This window comes from Melanotaenia boesemani, chromosome 7, assembly GCF_017639745.1.
Source record: "Melanotaenia boesemani isolate fMelBoe1 chromosome 7, fMelBoe1.pri, whole genome shotgun sequence".
Lineage (NCBI taxonomy): Eukaryota > Metazoa > Chordata > Actinopteri > Atheriniformes > Melanotaeniidae > Melanotaenia > Melanotaenia boesemani.
The window spans coordinates 29,293,703-29,309,255 of record NC_055688.1 but is presented as its reverse complement, the minus strand read 5'-3'; the positions used below and the strand labels follow the sequence as shown (position 1 = coordinate 29,309,255).

At 38.4% G+C, this 15,553-nt stretch overlaps 1 pseudogene; it reads right to left on the bottom strand.

The window, feature by feature from the left end:
• Window positions 1–756: 756 nt before the first annotated feature.
• On the bottom strand, window positions 757–15,127 carry LOC121643630 (annotated as a pseudogene).
• Window positions 15,128–15,553: the final 426 nt, after the last annotated feature.

Here is a 15,553-nt window from a genome sequence, read left to right as displayed (position 1 = left end):
TAGTTTTTTTTTTTTCCCCCCAAAGCATTGACCTATGAGACACAACAGTTATAAGTGCACAAACTTTAGCTTCATAAATAAATGTTCAATGAAATATGACCAGAACACTTTTGTTTTGGGGGATTTTCTCACCTCAATAACAAAGAACAATAACAATACTTATTACTAGATCTCAAAGTAAGGAAGAGGTCCAGTCCAGGTTATGGGAGGAGACAGACTGAAGTACGTCATGAAATTCTGCTGTGGAGGAACCAGAGAGAAAGATTTAGAATGGGGGTTTCAGAGCTTTTTGAATTCCTGGTTCCTGTGATGTATAGAGGAAAGACATTTTGACATGCACATATGTAAAATATGTCAGGGATGGTCTTCGTTCGTGAATTTCAGTTGGAATGACTTCAATAAAATATTTCTCTTCTGTAGTTGTGCTAGCTTACATTCCGACTAAATATGAAACATGGTAGGAAAAAAAAAACCTAAAGTAACAGGCAGACCTTCTTATCCAGCATTTCAACTGCTTCTGCAATCTTAAACCTTTTCTATAAGGACCATAAATGATGTTTCACCAAAAAATCCCACTCAATGCCCCTGCAAAACATTCACCAAATTTTATTAGTTTTAGCTTTTTGTTTGCGCATCCAATTCCATTAATTTAGACTGACAAAACTATGCACTAAATATTGACAGTCAATCATTATAATTCTTTTTTAATTTTCATTGCTTGTTTTGTTTGTTTTAAAACCAGCCTACATGTGTGGACCAAAAGAAGAAAAAAAAAAAACGAACAATACCTGCTATAGGATACAATCATGTGCAAACAGAGTTGGATTCCAAACAGCAAACTTTATAATGCAAACTTTTCCCAACACCTATCGTAGATTTATGTGTTCTGGATTTTATTTCTCCATTTCACAGCTCATAGATAAAACTAAGCTGGCAGTCATTTGGAACTTTGAAGCACACAAACCTACCACACCTGCCAGATTTTAACAACTGCACTCTTTGAAAGTGCGTTGTCATGCAGCAAATATGCAACCTTGACAAAAACAAAAGCTTTGTTTATCCCAAGGTTTTTTTCTGTTGTTAACTAGCCTTTCATATTGTGCAGAAAGAAATCAAGAGCATTGCAAAAGCTTAAAAAAAAAAATAGAATAAATAAAGTCCAATCAAAGCAAGCTTGGTCACACAGCGCCATCTGCTTTGTGGTATTTCTAGTAAATGAGCTGAAGCATGTAAAGTCACTGGTCTGGATCCATAGAGTAAAAATAAATAAATAAAAATATCTAGAATCAATAAGCAACTGACTTTATGATATCAAGTGTCATTAATGAAGAACATACACCATGGACCGGTGTGATTAAAGTTCATTAGTTTAGAGGAAGTCTTAGCAAGCAGAACACCTTTCAGCCTTCTCAGTTGGGCTCTTTTTGGTCACAGTGAACTTCGACTTGAGGGAATGATCTGCAATCAGCTGATTGATTTCGTTTTGCCTATAAGAAGACAACCTTTGACTAATCCATGCTGCTTTGGAATCATCGTCTGAGCCGCCTACGCACCGTTTGCAGGCCCTGCCTATGAGGTACACCACCTCGGCCAGGTTGAGCAGCACACACACCCCAGATACAGCTAGCATGAACACAGTAAATATAGTCTTCTCTGTTGGCCTGGAGACAAAACAGTCCACTGTGTTGGGGCATGGGTAGGAGTCACATTTCACCAAACGCACCATCTTGAAGTCGGGATAGATCAAGTAGAAGATGTAAAGAAACGCCACCTCAAAGATAATTCTGAAGACAATACTAATCATGTATGTCCACCACAGAGCTCCTGTGATCTGAAATTTCTGGTTCTTGATGTGTTCCAGCTCCTTGGGGCTGCTGCGGCCCGTCCTCTTCATGATCTTCTTGTCGATGTGCCTTCGGTGGGCTACGTGCATGGCCACCAGCAGTGCGGGGGTGGAGACCAGGATGAGTTGGAGGGCCCATAATCTGATGTGTGAGATGGGGAAGAACTGGTCGTAGCAGACGCTGTTGCAGCCGGGCTGCTGGGTATTGCAGGTGAAGCCGGATTTCTCATCTCCCCAAACACTTTCCGCAGCAACCACCAGGACCAAGATACGGAAGATGAAGATTACAGAGAGCCAAATGCGTCCAATGCCAGTCGAGTGCCTGTTTACGCCACTGATCACGGCATAAAAGGACCCCCAGTTCATTTTTGACTCCAGGTCTGAAAAAAGGGGGAAAACAGCCAGGCATTAATGTTAATTTAAGACACGTCTTTTCTCAAACTTATTCCATACATTTTAGCCCAAATCCTCAACCCTAACCCTCTTAGGAAATCTTAATCTTTCAATATTGCGTACAGACTTAAAATTTCATTTGTGAAAATGGCTTACCAAGTTAAACAATCTAAGACCTGTAAACATCATAAACCTTGTACATGTTAATTTTAATAAAAACCTATCTGATATAACAGTTTTCAGAGCTTTACCAGGCTCAGCCGGTGGTGCAAGCGGCGAAAGCAGCACCAGGTCCAAAGATGACCATCTTGAAGTGTTGCCTGAGCATCAAGCTGGATTTGTAAGGAACAGACAAGAAATGCCAAGTAGGCTGCTGGCTGTATAAAAGCAGGGGCGATGGCCTTCCGCCATGCTCCGTCACACGACGCAAGAAATCAAAGCCAATTGCGAAACATTCGCAGAACCACGTGATTTGCTTACTCTGTATTAATACTGTACTCCCAAACAGAACTACAGCCAAGCAGCAGACAGACAACAGTCAGAAAAGTTCTGCAGGGAAACAGAAAAACTTGCAACTCATTTTATTTTTTCTATTACAGAGCAACATCTATAGTTTGAGAATATCCAGTTTAAATGTCTTGTTTTTTTAAGAATACTGAATAAAACATGACACCTATAAAGGGGTAATGGTTATGTGACCCATTAGCATGCCAAATAGTTGTAGAGGGGCCCATTCTCTATCACACACATCAAATCCAACCCCTAAATACACTCCTACCTAAACGTTAGTATTAGAAAAAAAAAAAAAAAAAATGAAGAGGATAGAGCATGTATTTTACCTTCAGCTGTGGTGGTACACAAAAATGTGTACAAAATGGGAAAAAATTGAATAAAATATTGTGCTTTTTAGCAAGCCAAAGGGCTGGATTGAGAACACCATGCGTTAGGAAAATGCAAATCATTCCTCCGCCACTAGCCACTGCCCTGCACCGTAGCAGTCATATGCTCTTATATAAACCATTTACATACAATAGCGGCCTTTATTGGGCTGCAACAAGACTCTTTAGAATTCAGATCAAACGCCTCGATTTCCGCCTACCCCGGGCAAAAGAAGGAATCTGTGTGGACACAAAAGGCCTCAGCCTGCCACATTATTTATTGTACTTGGCAGGGCAGGGAAGTGAAGGAAGCTTTTGACCTGAGCCACTGCCATTGAGTCACTAACAGGTTGTCAAATGCATCTACAAATATACACAACTGTTTAGCTATTGCAAAGTTTAATGAAGTGCTACTTGTCTCAACTGTTTAAGATGATTTTCTGTAAACATGTTTATATACTGTTATTCTGCAGAGAATGACACAAAAATTCAGATACTTGCTTTGAGGCAGCATGTAAACTTTTTTTTTTTTGTCCTAGATTACCTTATTAATTGCTCAAATTGTCATCAATATATTAACAAGCTGGAGGAAATGATTAAGCATATCGGCAACTAAGTTTAAAGTAATTTTAGTATTGAGACTGCAATCTGAACCCTTGTAGGACATGAACTGGATGTGAACAATGATGGATGCACATGCCCTCAAAGCCATGTATATACACAAGCCAATGATGTAATTATTTTAATAATGCTATCCAGTGACATTTCACAGCTGGTTTTGATAAAACTCCAACAGGAGAAACAATCATTTACAGTAACATACTGAATCCAAGCGGAAAAACAAAGTAGTCATTTGTCACGCATGTTCAAATGACCTACAAGAAGTTCAATGTTTAATAAACATTTTTGCGTCACTTCTGACAAGTGTAGTGGGAGGGTTTGCGTGGCTTTGCAATTCTTTGAATGAACTAAGCCTCATTTACATTCAATCCACCGGAGGAAGAGACAAGAAGCATATAGCCTGCATTGTGCACAAAAGAACGTTTTTTATTTGGAAAAGCAAACATGCATACATGAAAATAAATCTTCCATTGTTCCAAGAACTTGCTATCAACCAAAGCAACATGTGATACATAAATGGAGAGGGGGGGGAAAAAAAAAAGAGGAATAAGACCTAATAATTATAGCAAAAAACAAGCTAAGAACCCCTTAATAAAGAGGGTGTTCTGACTAAACTGATAAATTAGCATTTACACACTTTCCAGCTTTTTATTTAGCTTAATTATTCTTATCACAGGTATAATGTACACAAAAAAAAGACATTGCGTCTATGAGCAGCACCTTACAGCTCAATCTTTGTCAGGAGGAGTTCAAATGCAATGAAATGCTTCACCATCACTGGTTGAATTGTGAAACAAAATTATATCACAGGTCAGATACTTGTCTTGTTCTGGTCAATACAGTCAAAATTGTTAATTTGATTTATTTTTAAAAGGATCCACAAGTCAGCTCAGTTTCCTTTGGCACAATGTCCATAAAAAAATGCCTCAGAAGTTAATATTACAACTTCAAATTTTCTTTTATGAATCCCCTTTTATCGGTACACAGCTGGTACAAAAAAATAATAGTAATAATATAATAATAATAGTAAAAAAAAACAAAAATATCTAAAGTTTGTTAATTTCTTTTGACTAAAAACATCAAACTCAAACATGTGTCTGCATTCTGAATCACTTCTTATTTTGAGTGTAGCATGAGATGAGGTATTTCTTCCAATCAGATTCCTCTTTTTGTCTTATATGTTGAACAGTGCCTGCAAAAAAATAAAATAAAATAAAAAAAAAAATATATAAAGGATTTGGTGTAAAACAAAGTTGAGTTAGCTCTCCACAGGCTACAATGCCACCCTCTGGACAAGTGTCACTCCAAGAAAAGTTTTCCAAAGTGCAACAAAAACATAAAATGTGTATCTTTGTCATTTATTAGAACAATTAATATACATGTACAAAAAGAAAATAATTATCAGCTTCTTTACTGTCAAAATTTATTCTGACAAAAAAATATTTGAAAAATCTTTAATTTTGTCTATGAAGATCTGACGTTGCGTGTAGAGGTGAATTAGGTCATAAACATGGACCTCCAGAAAAGATGCTGCCTTTATGGTAGCACGGCCAAAATTTCAATGCATCTCTGAATCTATGTTTCGTCACACTTTTGCAGCTAATGATGACTAATGCAACACAACGTCATATTCTGACTCGAGGAGGTTGCACTCATCTTTTGGTCCATCTTTCAACAAGATGAAACCTGGACTCATCCAATCACAGAACACCTGTCTGCCATCTTTTAGTCCGTCTGACAACTCAACAGCATTTCTGCACAGAGCTGATGTGCTTAAGGTTTTCTCTTTGTGCAATTCATTGGATGCAGTGGTGGACTGTGTTAAGTGACAATACTTTTCTAAGGTTCTCCTGTCTGAGCCTGTGTGGTTTATTTTTTTAATCATGGTGGTATTATTTCTCATGTGGTGCAGCCTGGAGGCTTGAAGGTCAAACACACATCAACCAGCTGTGGTTTCAGGTCTTGTTCTTTAAGACTAACAGAATCATAACATCAAGCAGATGTTTAAAGAATGAAAATCTTGCAAACCTGGCGAAGAGTAATTATCACTATTTACTTATCTACATATTTGTTTTTAACTGTACGTACTGGCAGAGTTTTGGCACAGAGTGGCAGGGCATGAGCCAAACTGTGCTATTAATGATGAAACTTTTGGTGTATGCTCCTTCTTAACCCAGTTCTGTCAATTTTATCTGTTAACAAGTAATCTGTTTATTGCAGGATTTTCCAGATTGATGTTTATCCTCGTATATGCTATAATATTGTCTTTCTTTGCCTCTCCCAATTTTTTTCAAGTGTTAGTGGCTTCTTTTTATTTTATATTTTTTAAATAATTTGAATGGTTAAATGACAAACTTAGAACCATATGCTTTATTTGTTAAATCTGTTAAAACAAATGACAAATTTAAGGTTTTGTTGCTTTTTGGAAAACTTTCTAACTTTTCTAGGGATTTAATAAAATCTTGACTGAGGAAGGACAATTTAAAAAAAAAAAAAAAAAAAAAAAGGATAACTACTCACTTTTTTTCATGAGACCAACATTCTTCAGTTTGTTATGTTTCGCGTGTCCATTTTGAGCCAGTCTCAAAGACAGTGATGCACCCCTCCTGAAAAGAGGACAGACTTACTTTCTGGTCTTCATTGTGCTCTCATTGTACGTTCCACTTAAGTATTTGCAGTCACTGGGTACTTTGTTAGTCAACAAAATGCAACTTTTGTACCAGAAAGATAAAATATTCTTAAGACATTATTATGTGATTTTATATGTCTTTTTAACTATAATTTTGGCATTTATGAAGACACATTTATGTACCTCATAGCTCCCAGTTTTCCCTTTTCCAGGAACAGTTCAACTGAAACTGTGGGACCCTGTGGGTAAAGTCTTGCATAGAGCGTCCTGTTGTGCGCTATTGCTTTGAACCAACCGACTGCCAGTTCAGACCAATCTTTCCCATTAACAGGCGTCACCTGAGGGGGAGGAAACAAGACAAAATACCATGAATGGAGATAATGAATTTCCGTAGCCAAGTGTAAGATAAAGCCGTGACTAATCAAGTGGGCAAATGTCAACAATTAAGTCTACATTAACAGCACACATTATTAACAATTTCCATGTATGCAAATTGTGGATGCAGATCACAGAAATTTTTAGAGATACTGATCTATTAGTAAAGATACTGATATACTAGTTTGCATGCATGTGGAAGACTGAAGCCAAACATTAGGGTCATAGCAGTGAACAACTCACATTTGCCAGGGAAACCTGTAAAGCCTGAAGTGGTAGAAAAGTCATTTCTGGGGGGAGTTTCTTTATATTACTTAGTGACAAGCAAATGGTGTCGCCGTAGTCCAGCCTTTTGACCTCCACCTTGATGGATGTCTCGGTCCTGCCACCATTCCTGGCATTGTTATCTTACATTAAAAAAAGATAAAACAAGTTAATTCCCATGTGACCACAGTCAGACAAAGTGACACTGCTACCATCTAGAGGCATGCTTTTGCAAAATCATTCCACGTGCTACACTAAACCCACCTCTGCTTACTCCACATATTCTCATCACCTGAGCCCTGCACCACTGGTCTTTCTGAGGGATCCAACCAATGACTTGGGTTGTAATGTCTGGGATACAGTTTTGCTCTGCATATGAACAACTGCCTTTGCAGCTGATGCAAATGAGAAAAAAAACACAGGACATGAGGAAGAATAAAGATTATGAGAGAAAAAAAAAAAACTAAATAAAAAGCCTAAAAAAAATGAAAAACATGGAAATGTTGCTATTCAAATACAAGATTAGACTCCATGCTGAACGACTTACTGCATCACAAGCGCCTGCAGCTTTTCAAGAGAGTCAGCGTGCTGAATGTAGAAGCTGCCTGGGCTGACGATATGAGACACCACTACTTCAATCTCTTCAAACTTCTGGAAATGGAACTCAGGGATGTTTACACAGTCGGGTGTTAGTGTTTCTGAATTGGAGCCGTTTACTGGGTGAGATTCTGTGAACTGCAGCATCTGGGTTTTCTGACTTGCGCTTACGCTGGAGTCCTCCACCTGAGTGTGTTTCTTAAGTTTGTCTTTAACTTCCAATAATTTGTGTGGAGCGTCCCCCTGTGACACCTCTGTGAAGATGTCTCCAATATCCCACAATTCAGTTTCTGATGCTATCACACAACTGTAGGTCAAAGATCCGTTTGACTCCACTCTTTTCACTCTGAAGACTGGGGCTTGGTTTTCCATGTTTGTGTGCAACATTTTTGGAGCCAGTGTGTCCATCGGATCATTTGTCACCCCATGTCTGAATTGGTAGCTTTGTGTTTTAATGGTAGGTGACATGTGCTGCGGTAAATCTGAACCGTTTGCTTCGTAAATACTTTTTGTCCACTTCTGAACTGTGACCTCCACTGCCCTCGTGTTTGCAGGTTTTGCTCTGAGAAATTGCAGCAGCTGGGAGGATGTTTGTTTTTGGTGTTGCACCTGGTTGTCACTGTCATATTCACAAGTTATTAGTGGCTTATCATTACTGATCACTGGGAATACAGCTTGTAAGGGAGGTAGTAGTATTTGTGGTTTCTCTTCATTGATCTTGTGACTTTGAGTAGTGGCAGGTAGAACACATACACTGACATGTTGGCTTTTTTCCTCAAAAACAACCTCTTCTGCCTTAAAATTAGAGGAAGTGGTTGTAATCAGAGTAGTGCTGTTGAAGTTGGGTGAGATACTGCCTGGCATGTCATCCTGCGGCACTACAGAAGGCAGGGGCTTGAGGAATCGTTTGGGCCGCTCATGGGACAGGGCTGCTCCAAAAACTTGGAGTGCTCTTGCTATGGAGTTTGCATTCAGTGAATTCTGCAACATCGGGCCAAACTTCAGGACATTCGTCATCATGATCCCATTGACTCTTAGTGGCTTATGGTGGTTTGTTCTCACTCCATTATCGACAGCAGACTGTACACCATCTCGTGCTTCTGTAGAAACCAGGCAGGTGAGAAGACAAAGTTTTTAACTGAAGTTGCACTGCTCTAGATAAAAGACCTGTTAAATGGCAAAAAAGAAAAACAGTACATTACAACCAGCTAGTGTATTTCATCATTATCAGTTCCCTGTGAAACTAAGCCTTGTTATAAACATCAGCTAATGTTTAAGTAATTTAAAAGTTTGTTACTGATTATATTTATGATGAAACATTTCACTGATAACATTTCATTTCCAGTGCAGTGGAGGCTGCAGCATTAATGGTGTCATGACAGACAGATGCCACAACTTCAGTCCTGGAAGCTGACACATGTTTACCACCGTCAGAAAGTGGGATCGCAGCAGCTCGGCAATGAGGGTCACACTAGAAAGAGGGAAGAATGTGACCTTTGCTAATCTAGACACATCTTAATCAATGCCCTGCTTGAGGAGAACAGACAGCTGAGATCTGAACTTAATCAGAGGGAGTTAAAATGATCATTTCCTGCAAAACTATACAACAGTCAAATATTATAGAGGTTTACCCTGTATGCAGTTATCAGTGACCATTTACATTGATCTTGCCTTTTCTTTCTCAAAGAAAGAACATGACCCATTTCAAATGCTGCTTGTGACATTCATGCATTTGTGACTTAATTTACTCATAATGTGATTAATTTTCAGTCAAAACATTAATGACCATTTATGTTTTTCAAAGATATTAAAGTGTGCCATCAGATTCAAGAAGTTAGTGGCATTTTTATTCTTCTTGTAATAAGTGAGTGAACCCACAGGTGAACAGACAATACAAAATATCACAATATTTTATCAGCTCTGAGTATTTTCAGGTATACTGAAAAAAGTGCCAAAATAGAAGATGAAAAATAATAAAAAAGTGTAATATTATAAAACATTGAAAGTTTGGGACTTGGCACCATCGTAAATTAATTCCTTAAAATAAGTCACATAAAAGCTCAGTACATGAATCATTAAGAAGAATAAATAAAAATGGGTCACCATTGACAACAACATCTATCACTGAGGAATTAATACGTTATAGCAAATGCAAGTGTCAAAAGATGCAAAAAATGCAAATGTGTCTAGGAAGCATACTGCTGCCACAGGTATGAACAGGCCAGCTATGCATGTGCAGTGTGCACACTCAACATGTCCATCTAACGACAGCATGACTCACAGCTTCACAAGAGATTCACTGTCAGAGTGAGACCAAGATAAACAGGAGACATGTATAACATTTATAACAAGAGAGGTATGAAGAGTGTGGATAACTAAGGCTGCAGGGTATCAGGAAAACATGTGATATGCAATAACAGTTGAAAGTTGCAATGACGATATGATCTGTGATAAATAAAAATAAATAAATCTGCTGATGTGATGTTTTCTTGTACCAAGCTCCACTTGCAAAACTCTCATGCATAGACATCTTCATATCCTGTGCTATAATCCTGCTGGTGGCGTGTTTTAAGACTAGAGATAATATAGAAAACTGACAGACTTGGCAAAAGTTTAAGCAGTTTCATTACAGACTTTTGATAAATTATAAATAAAGAAAACGAGATTTGTTTTTTATTCCAGTCTGAATTATCAAAAGCCGTTGCTGTCAGATGAAGCAGAGTTTTAGACATTAATGGATCGATGACTAATAAGAAAAACAGAATAACTTTGATAACGGCAGATAAGATGCCCACATCAGTAATGGTGGACCACTGTCCAACGTCAACAGTCCAGATAGCTCTGTCCTTGTCAGCAGATACAATAAAGGCGGAGCCGCAACACACAAAACATCAGCCAAATTAATCTATAACTCCTCGTGGTTGTACTGCTGGTGGCAGCGGAGATTAAACGTGTCCCCTGGTGTTTGGTACAAGTATTGGACATGTCTTGCAGAGTATCTGTTTATAGTGTGTCATCTTCTTACCAACATAGTTCAAAATAGCCTACATCCTCTTCTGCATCCACATTTTTCTCACTTCTCTTGTTACCTTCCATCATCAACACGGCCCCATTTTTCAAGTGAAATTTGAATTTATAAGAGGACAAATTCCAGATCAATAATTCAATATTTGGCTCAGGTTGAAGCAGATTAGGTACAGAATAAAATGAATTGTTTGTGACACATAAAATCAGATCCAGCAGATATTAGCTGTAACACGACAGACAAGCGACGACGCAACAGAACAAATATTTCATTTATGAATAACAAAGTCAATCTAGTAATTTCAACCAATAATATGCTTTATAATTAAATGACAGACTGTTTGAAGCCTAGATCAGTTAATAAAATAACCTAAACAGATATGATAGATACATTAGCACAAAACAGAAGTTTTAATTAGGTAATTTTTAGGTAATTCAATTTTGATGTTTAAAGGCTTATTTTGTTTTTAATATGCATGAATTGAATTGTGCTTTTTTTTTTTTTAATCTTGTAAAGCACTTTGTATTGCCTTTGGTATGAAAAGGGCTTTATAAATAAAGTTTGATTTGATTACTCCAGAGGCAGAGAAGACGGACACATGCACCTGTGGGTGCTATGGTTACTATTTTGCTAGCTCTCATCACATTGCTGGGATCAACCAAACTGCTGGAAGTGGTTGATTCTTGCAGCATGACACCAGACACGAGTTACTTTCTTAATGTCATCATTGGACCGCTTTCTTCAAAGTTTCAAAAGGTATCAGTCTGCTCCTACTTCATTGAAGCTAACCGATGACTTCACACCAAATACTGCGATAACTTAAAGAACGCATTCTTTTGTGTGATTTGGTAAATACATACACAGATAAATATACAAACACACAAAACTTGCAAATATCTCAATAGATCAGTTTCCTCAATGCTGAAAAAGCACATAGAGGAACAGATTTTACTTATGATTAGGGATGCTCCGATCAGGTTTTTTGTTGCCGATTCCGATACCGATCACCCATGAGTGCCGATCACTGCCGATCACCGATCACTGCTGATCACCGATAATCACATGGATTGGCTGTAATTTTCTTATAAGCACTGCCGACTATTTGATGTGGAAAAGGAACCATAAAATCCCCCTAATTTAGACAATAACATGTACATAGTACAATGCGCTATCTTTCAGTAATCAGTAGTACTATATTTTAACAGACTGAAAACACGTAAGGCTCTCATAAGGCTAAATAAGAAAGTAAAATAAAATCTTAATATTGCTAAAAAAAAAAAAAGCCAAGTAAAAGAGGCGTCCTCCACCACTGAGAACGGTTGGTCGTCAAGGCCGATTAACTGAATTATTTTTGTGGTTATTTGCTTGACTGTCACGCTCATACGGACGAGTGTTGGTAACTGTTGGCTGCGTTAGCTGCGCTCTGGCTGCACCAGCGTCTTCCTTTCATTCTGTGCAGTGAGCCTCGAAAATTCAGCGTACTCCGTCAAGTGTTTGTTCTTTAAATGCCGTATTAGATTCGTTTTATTGAAGGATTTTGAAGTACTTCCCCCGCGAGGTACTTTTGTGTTGCACGTGTTGCAGGATGCAAACTTTACATCACTCTCACACCGGTGTAAAACTTCCACACGGCAGACATGTTTGCTTTGGATTTGCAACCGCGCGCATGCACATTGTGGAGGAAAGCGGGAGCTATGACACTGCCCACAGCGCTTCTGCAGGTTGCAGAGTATGAAATATAGGTGGTCAGATTTTGTGATCGGCAACAAAAGGCATTGATCGGCGAACACCGATCACATACTTTTTTACGGATATCGGCCGATAATGATCGGTGTCCGATTGATCGGAACACCACTACTTATGATTATTTTGTACCACTATTAAAATAACTTAAATCATTATAAATGAAATTATATTTACAAGTACATAAATTAATATCAAAAGGATGGGAGGGCGAGGCTTGCCCACTGGTGCCTGGCCATTGCACCGGGTCTGCTCTCAGGTGTTTGTAGGTGTGTGCCACCTCCACAAAGTCCCCCTTTGGAAGTGGACCACACCTACAAATACCTGGGAGCTTAAGCCTGTGCTGTAGGATTGCTGCTGATTGCCTGGGTCTCTGGGCTGCCCTAATATGCCTCTAGCCTCTGTAGCGACTTCGGTCTCAAGTAGTCCACTCCCTGGTCTTGGTGGTGTTGAGGAGCAGGTGATTGGAAGTCCTGGATCAGTTCTCTTTGCTCATCCTCCTGTCCACTCCTGATACAAACCACAATGGCTGTGTTGTCTGCAAATTTCTGTACATGGCAGAGCTCCAAGTTATACTGAAAGCTGGACGTGTACAGGGTAAACAAGACAGTTCGCTGCAGTGCTCCTGTGCTGCTGGCCAGAGTGTCGGATGTGCAGTCCCACAGCCTCATGTACTGAGGTCTGCCAGTTAGATAGTTGAATCCAGAGGTCACTAACAAGTGGACCGCGGTCCGGATCCGGACCCAGAACCTGTCCCACCTGGACCCATAGTTAAAATATAAAATCTGACAGGGTGCTTTTACTTTACCTGCGGCCTACTGGTGAGAAACCTTAAGAGTAGATCTAATCAATAACAATACTCCCCAACATGGTGGACAAAGTCCCATAATAAGCAGCACATTCTCTATTATATGCACAGTCTGGTAAACGGATCTTTCAACCAAACGTTTTCCAAGTCGTGAGCAACTTCTGATTGGTTAGTAATGTGTCAGGTTAAGCGTGAAAGCGGTTGTATCTAAAATTAGCAATTAAAATCGCACAATTCAGTTGTGACTTACCAAAAGTTATGTCCTTCAATAAAGCTGAAAGCTTCACAATTTGTTGATGCTTTTCATCTAAAGCCGTTGCAAGATTACTGAACATGCTGGCAGGAAGAGATGAATTTAAGATGCTTTGGACTTCTTTGTAGGCCTGGTGGAAGAGCAGAAAAAAAGTTTAAGTGAAATATTTTTTATTTCTTTCAGAAATATCAGTAAAAAGTAAAACTAATAAGCTCAGACTGAAAACCAATCACAAAATGTATTAATTATTTAACTGAGAATACTCTGCTAACTGCTGCAAGTGAGACATTTTGCATGCTTAAATGAAAAAACAAATTATTGCACTAGCCCAATGTTTTTCAATCCCGGTCCTTGGGACCCACTTCCCTGCATGTTTTAGATGTGTTCCTACTCAAACACATCTGATTCACGTGACCAAACTTCCTCATTGAGTTCTTTGCAAGCTTGTTAACAAGCCATTCATTTTATTCAGGTATGTTAAAGTAGGTTTACCTCTAAAACATGCAGAGTGGTGGGTCCTGAGGACGAAGATTGAGAAACACTGCCCCTAGAACACACTTAGATAATGCAGTTAGTTGAATCAATGCAAATGCGCCACTAGACATGAGCCAAACAAGCTCTAAAAGTTCCATATTTTTGCATCTTTCTGTAAAAGCAGTGAAGTGCAAGTGCATAATAATACATCCAAATTCCGTGTTAAGCTGCTCTGGTTTGTGCATCAAAGATTGTGACAGAAAAGAAACCTATTAAGACTAAATGTGAACTGACACTTGTGTGAAGCATTTCCGGATTGCTGTGCCACTAATTAAATCCTGATTTTATTGCAGTATCACCTGACAAAATCACCAGTCAACAAGAAGCACTCAGAGCACAGACCTCTGCCAAGCATTTGATTTTTTTTTTTTTTTTTTTTGTGCTAGTGATTGTGAGCATTATATTTAAGTTAGAAGCTCTAATAGTAAAATTACCCCTATTTTCCTATAGTAAATAATCCTTTCACCGTTTTACACCCAGTTAGTTGCCGGCAACGAAAAACACTGGTCTAAAAAGGGTTAAAAAAAAGAGTAAATGTTATTAAATTAAATAGTGTTTCAACAAAGTACAAGTTTAAGGGTGTGCTGATTCATGCAACCAATTTATTTTAACTATATAGGATTTTTTTAAATTCAATTAGGTCACAATAAAGGTTGAATTTTTTAAAAAAAAAAAAATCTAAATTTGACATATATTTTAGAATGCTGGACATTGCGTTTCAATAATTATTATAATCCAAGTATTTGAATATTTTCACAAGCGTTGACTTGATGATTTGATTTGACCTGGTTTTAAAAATAAGCCAAGACACAAGAAACAGTAAATGAAAATATATATATTTTAATTAGTCTCTTAAAATGGTAGTTGATATGTTATCTGTTTCGGAATGCAAATTATTTTACCATAAACTTGTGTACCAAGCTTGGCCGAAGTCGAAAAATTCGTTTAGCTCAATGTTAGCCTGCAGGGTGCAGGGTGAAGTAAAAGCTTTGCTAACATTACCTGGTTAGTGAAGTTGCGAAGGTCTTGCTCAAGCACATTTCGGACACTTTCCAGCAGAAACAGTTTGTAAATTAACTGCGCTTTCTGGGTGATGCGGGAGGGGTGCAGTTGTTGGACTACGGGCATCTGTAGAGAAGTCATGATGTGTTTGGCCCAGCCTCCCTTTTCTCTTTCCTTTAAGCGTGTCTGCGGGTCAGGTTAGCTAGCTAGCTAGATACCGGTGGAAGAGAGGAAGATGGCGGCAGCTTTCTAAAACGTCTCCTGACACAAAACCGAATCCAACCTTAATTTACGCTAAAAAGAACCTAAAAAATAACTTACCGTATTAGCAAAATAAGAACTTAACTTTTGACATATTCTTAAACAAGAATTTTGTCACTTTGATAATTTACGGAAGAAAGACCTCCAAAAAAAAAAAAAAAAAAAAAAAGCTAGCTAGCTAGCCAATTAGCATGTACCAATTTAGACGTGTGTAAAGACAGCTTTGCCTAACTTTGATGTCATAACCACGAAGCAAATCTTTCCCCTTCTTTGTGTTGTTTCTTCCTTCTTCCAACTTTTCAGAGATGTGACTTGTGAACTGTTCAT